The sequence below is a fragment of the Cnephaeus nilssonii genome (genome assembly GCF_951640355.1).
Source record: "Cnephaeus nilssonii genome assembly, chromosome: 13".
Classification (NCBI taxonomy): Eukaryota; Metazoa; Chordata; class Mammalia; order Chiroptera; family Vespertilionidae; genus Cnephaeus; species Cnephaeus nilssonii.
Genome location: NC_137084.1, coordinates 80074618 through 80080617, shown reverse-complemented (window position 1 = coordinate 80080617; position 6000 = coordinate 80074618). Strand labels below are relative to the sequence as shown.

Sequence of the window (6000 nt, the reverse complement as noted above, 5' to 3'; positions counted from 1 at the left end):
GTCATGTGGATTCAATCAGTTTGTTTAAAATTAACTGTCTGCTCTGAAATCTCCTAAGAAGGAAATCATGACAAATTCCTGATCAGATAAACACAATTCCATTATTAAAGAGGATTAAAAAGAAGCATGAACTAATTTGAATAGGCCTAGCAATTTCCTGGGTTTTATTCTTCTGTATAAACCTGACTGTTTGTATAAAAACTGTATTCTGGTTTCCTACCGTAAGCAAGAGATTCCTTAACAGCAGCCTAGAAACCATGTTGGTGACACATACTTCATCTGATGCACACTGGGTGCTCCGAGATGGACAGTGTACCTGCTCTCACCTCTGCTAATCTCCCGTGGCATCCCCATAGCAGGACAGGCATGATGAATCACCATTCCAGCCGCGGCGTTCACCCTAACCTTCCAAATGCCATTGCTGAGAGGAGGAGCTATCACAGATTGCCATAGCAACATGGCCGTTGTGACTCAGTGGATCTGCCACTCTCAGGCACTGTCCAACGGACACCTGGGACAGCCGATCACTCTTCCCAAAGGCCCACTGCTGGGATCCTCCTGACCGTGGCACGTCATGAGTCGTGGTGGGTCTGATGATTGAGTTTCCGACATATCCAGGCAATGGAGATTACTTAACACCAGGTCAGACTCTCCATTATATATGTAGATCTGATTTGGGTCACTGAAGTCACATGCCTTAAGCGGTGCCTTCTGACTTGGGTGGCCCTGGGCCACCAGACCTTGCTGGTCTGTAGGTGACAGAGCCTTCCATGTTGAAGGACATTGGGGCATTTTGGCCTCTGTTGATAGAAATGGGTTGCTGGGTTTGGCAGTGGGCCCAGATACCTGCATCTCTGGGCAAATGCTATCCAGATACCACTTAAGTGATTTACAATCTAACTTCTTCCTCAATTCAGCACGCTCACTGACATTTCCATAGCTTCTTGTCCTCAGATCAGATTTTTACAAAACATATATTTTCAATGATTTCAGAGAGGAAGGGAGAGAGAGAGAGAGAAACATCAATGATGAGAGAGAATCATTGATTGGCTGCCTCCTGCATGCCCCCTACTGGGGATCAAGCCCACAACCCGGCTTGTGCCCTTGACTGGAATTGAACCTGGGACCCTTCAATCCACAGGCCGACGCTCTATTCACTGAGCCAAACCGTTAGGACCAGATCAGATCTTAAGGAAAAATACTGCTCCTCCTATTTATCCAACCAAACACATGCCAGCCTCAGGGAGCTCTGTGTCACAGTGTCCTGGCCTTCAGGAGAACCACGTCGCCTTTTCCCAAAAATGTGTCTGACTCCAGAGCAAGGGACCACAAGAGTTTACTCCACACACCCAAATCCGAAAGGAAATGTCTACGTTTTCTCCCCGCAGATTTCCCTGCCACTGTCACACTGCCCAGGTCCACGGAAACAATCCTCCAGCCATTGCAGGTGACTTCACTGGTGCAGTAGCTCCTTCCCGTCCTCTGAGCTCAGAGAGGGGAGCCAGACCCCGTTTGAAGTGCAGCCCCCGCTGACCCTCCGCACACCCCGGGGGAGGAGCTGTGGGCCAGCGTGTCCGCACTGATGTGGCAATCACTGAGCCCAGGACCGCGACTGGTCCTCCCAAGTGGCGGCCAGCCCCTCACAGTGGCTGCCCAGGGGCCCCAGGGCTTCTGCTGCGTGGGCCGTGCCAATCCCTCTTCCTCCAATAATCCCTCATGCTTTGTTTCTTGTTATTTACTTTTTTAGGGAGGTGTTTTTGGACGAATTCACCTAGTTCTCCTTTCAAATCATGGAAGCCACTGTCATCAGCCAGGAGGGTGACTCGTGGAGAAGTGGCTGGTGTGCGGCCCCGGACGCTGTGCGCAGTCCGGAGCGGAGCAGACAAGGCTTTGTTGTAGAAACAGTTAGTAGCCCTGGTGACGGCAGCTCCGTCGGGTAGGACTCCCCGGGGCGCTCCCCGGTCTGCCCATCCTTAGGGGAGCCCAAGCCGTGGCTAATGAGCATGTGGAAGGCATGCTTCTGACACGCAGGTCTCTGAACTCCCGGTCATGTTGGTTAAAAGTCACACCCAACGGAGAGGAGAATTTCCTGCTGCCTTTTTTGCATCTTCAGTCTGATGATCTACCGCATCATCAATCTTGTTTGCTTTGAACTGTAATTCTTTAAAAAATAAATATTTTTATTGATTTCAGAGAGGAAGAGAGAGGGAGAGAGAAATAGAAACATCAGTGATGAAAAAGAAACATTGATCGGCTGCCTCCTACACACCCCACACTGGGGATCGAGCCCACAACCCAGGTATGTGTCCTGACCGGGAATCAAACCGGGACCCCTCAGTCTGCAGGCTGACGCTCTACCCACTAAGCCAAACCAGCTAGGGCTGAACTGCAATTCTAACACTGGACTTGGACCTCGGGTGAGGTGGGGGTAGAATTGTTTGGGGAATTGTCCGTGGAGCCCAGACCCTTGATGGGCACATTCTTAAGTGGCTGAGCCACTTCACTGAAGTTGAAATAAACAGAAGGCAAAGCGGTCCAGCTCGCAGATGCAAAAAGGCATCCATAACAGAAATAGAGAACTTGACGCTTCCCATTATGGACCTCGCAGAGTTGAAGGGCCATTTTCACTTTCCTGGAGCAAAAGCTGCTGGAGCCTTAAACTGGGGCCGGAGGATGGGCGTGAACTGGCTTGAGAGTCAGACACTCCAGGGATGCAGGCGCTGAGGTGGGGACGCTTCTGTGGGCGTTACCTCCAGGAACCCCACCAGGTCTTCAAGGTGAAGGTAAAGATCCCAGAAGACCCTCTGGTGAATCCCGATGCAGCAAGGCAGGATGCCGGCCCTCTGGGACTAGGGCTGTGGTGTCTTCCTCCCACCACAGACCAGGCCCACTCAGCAGGCAGAGCTGGTTTGGAGGAACCGCAGTGCTGGTGACCAGTGACCAGTGGCCTATGTGGTGGCAGCCAGGGTTTTACCCAGGCGGGGTGGAGGTGTGGCTGGTGGGGTGCTCAGAAACCCTGGATGGTGGGGCTGGTGGGGCACCCAGAAACCCCATCAAGCTGAGGAGCAGCACCCTGCGGACCTGATGCTGTCGGGGTGTCTGCTAGGGAAGGGTTTGGGGAAAACCTGGCCACTCCCTTTAATAGGGCTTCCAGGCTGGATTGGGTGCAGGAGTTGGCCCGTACTAGGCTGGTCTTCCTCAGGAACCCTCAAGATTTGGGCCCCCAAGAGTTGCTTGACTCCACCTAGAGTTTTAGGGAACAGAACCCCTTCCTCTCTCTATGCGCCTCTTCTCTCACTCCTCCTAGAACCTCCCTTCCTGGCCTCAGGTCTTCTCAGACTGACATGGATTTTTGAGCGGAGGGATCAGAGTGTTGGCCGCGGGAAGAGAATCTCAGAGACAAATGTGAGCTGCCTACCAAGAACCCTGCACCTCATAGTCCACCAAGTCCTTCTAGGCCAGCTGGCTAGACGCCTGCCTGTGGTTTGGGACAGAGGACTATGTGGTCCTTTCAGACCCAGGTGGGGGAGATGTTCACAGAGAGAAAGGACCCCTGGAGCGGACGTGCAATTTAACAAACACGTGTTAAATACAGGACCTGTTTTGTGCTAAACCAGGGGTGGCACTTAGCTGGATTTGTTCCTCTAACCCTTCGCTGCTTCTTTCCTCATCAGACATCAAAATTGATTATATGCCCGGCTGGAATGGCTCAGTGGTTGAGCATCGACCTATGAACCAGATGAACCAGGAGGTCCTGGTTCGCTTCCCGGTCAGGGCACATGCCCGGTTTTGGGCTCGATCCCCAGTGGGGGACATGCAAGAGCCAGCCCATCAGTGATTCTCTCTCATCATTGATGTTTCTATTTCTCGCTCTCCCTTCCTCTCTGAAATCAATAAAAATATGTTTTAAAAAATTGATTATGGCATTTTTTCCCACTGAGTCAAGAAGTGTCCTCAGAATTCTCCACAGCTTCCAGTGGCCACTGACAATCCATTGGCACTGGCTGGGGAAGTGAAACCTGTTTCCCACCCCCGTCAGGCATTGGGGCAATTGAAAGGTTTCTGTTGAAAGACAGGCTGCTGAGGTGAGAGGTGAGAGCACATTTGGGAAAGGAAGCAGCTGTAGAATGCGAGCTGGAGACTGGGCGGTGTTCATTACACGCACTCGTACACAAGGAACGCCGTCGCTGGGTGTTCCACCTGTGGGCCCACACCCTCTGCTGCAATGAAGGAGGGAGAGGCGATCGGAAACAGGTCCCCAGGCCTCTCCTTCCCCGGGTCTCCAGCTCTCCCACGGGGATGGCCTGTGGGGTGGTGGAGATCAGACGTGAGCTCTGGAAGGCCTACCTGGGACGGGAACTTTGTTCGCCTGTTCTGTGGGTTCCCTGCCAGGCAGGGGAGCATGCCGTGTTGCAGGCCCCTCTAGGAAAGCTTCCTGGGGTAGCTTCCCATCCGTGCACTGTATTTGCCTCCATCTGTGACTCTGGCCACACAGTTTCATTTCCTGATTTCTTCCTGTTGCCAGGAAGCTCTTGACGTACACGATTAGCCGGTGCCCCTAACCCTTTGCACAGGACGAGGCCGAGCCTCCTCTCAGCCCTGGCCAGCGTTTCCTGGTCTCCCAGCTCCTCATTCCCATCCTCTCATCGCCACTCGCCCTCTGAGGAGGGGGTTATGTTAAGGCTGACCATTGGGGAGGCCGTAGGAGTCCCTGGCTGCACGTGGAGCAGGGACCCCTGGCATCAGAATCGGACTCCTTCTTCACCACAAATCTCCTTTTTCTTTGAACCCCCCTTTTTTGGTTCCTGGGTTCATAGCCTCAGGCCCCAGCACTCACAGCCCAGTGCTCTCTGATTCTCTGGGCCAGAGACTACTGGTTGCCCTCCACTAACCATCTCTCACTTCTTCCCAGTGACAACAGAGACACTATCTCCCATCCTCCTTTGCAGCTGGTATTGGCACGTGCCTAAGTTCTGGACAATGCGATGTAAGAGGAAGTGTTCTAAGAGAAGGTGTGAGGGTTCCTTAAAGGGAGCTGCCTCAGAGGGAGATTTCTGCCCTCTCCCCGTTCCTTCCTATTGTTGCTTAAAGGGTACACAGGATGGAAGAAGCTTCAGCAGCTACTTTGGTTAATGAAGTGACCTTGGGGATGGAAAACATATGCTGGGATGGGATGTTAGAACAGAAAGAGAAGACCCCTGGGTTCATGATAAGTCTGGAGCTGCCATGCCCTCCGGGGACTGGCTTCATCCAGGTCTCTTTTAGGTCAAAACACGTTACCTTGGGTTTCTGTTGCATTGGCCACCTAACCCTACACATGCTCGTCTTTGTTTTCCAGCCTCCTAGGGGGTAGTGACTCCAATGGGCTCTTCCTCCAACACACCTCCTGCAGCTCCTGGCTATCTCTCCCCCCCGCCCCCTCCCCACCATGGTTCTGAGCACGTCATTATCCAGTGCAGTCGGAGCTGGGGTTCAGCACAATCTGGCGCTTTTATCTCCTTCCCGCCAGAGAACGCCAGCCAGGCGGCCAGCCGCCCCTTCCTCTCTGGCTCCGGCTTCTCCGCACGCGCGCGGGCTCGTGTCTCCGCCCGTGTCTCCATACCTCAAGCTTTTACGGCTTCTCTGATTTTCCTTGTGGTTTTCTTTTTCCTTCTAATTGTGCGCATTTCAGTCAGCCAGCTTTCCTGTGGTTCTGGATGATGTCCGTTTTGACTTTTAGTTGTGTTTTTGATATTGTTGTGCCCGGCTGTAGGTTAGGTGTTTAACCTATGCCGCCATCTTGGTTTCCCATTATCCAGATCTAATATCTTTGAGAGACCCCATTCTTCTCAATAAAGAACAAACGGCTTCTTCTGGCATCCAAGACCTTCCGTCACCGGGTCTCAACTCACCTTTTTAGTCACATCTCCTGTGTCCTAAGGTTTAGCCAGGTTGAGTCCCTGAATCTCCAGCGACCCCACGCTGCTCTGCCTCTCTTCTGTGGCTCCAGTGGTTCTCCTG

General features: G+C 52.7%; 1 pseudogene across 1 annotated transcript in view; it reads right to left on the bottom strand.

Moving 5' to 3' along the window:
• Nucleotides 1–400: 400 nt before the first annotated feature.
• Nucleotides 401–6000, bottom strand: part of LOC307110218 (polypeptide N-acetylgalactosaminyltransferase 11-like) — a 96154-nt pseudogene continuing 90554 nt past the window's right edge. Inside the window, exon 3 of the transcript in view lies at nucleotides 401–943. The product of the transcript in view is annotated as a polypeptide N-acetylgalactosaminyltransferase 11-like (transcript). The remainder of the gene's footprint in view (nucleotides 944–6000) is intronic.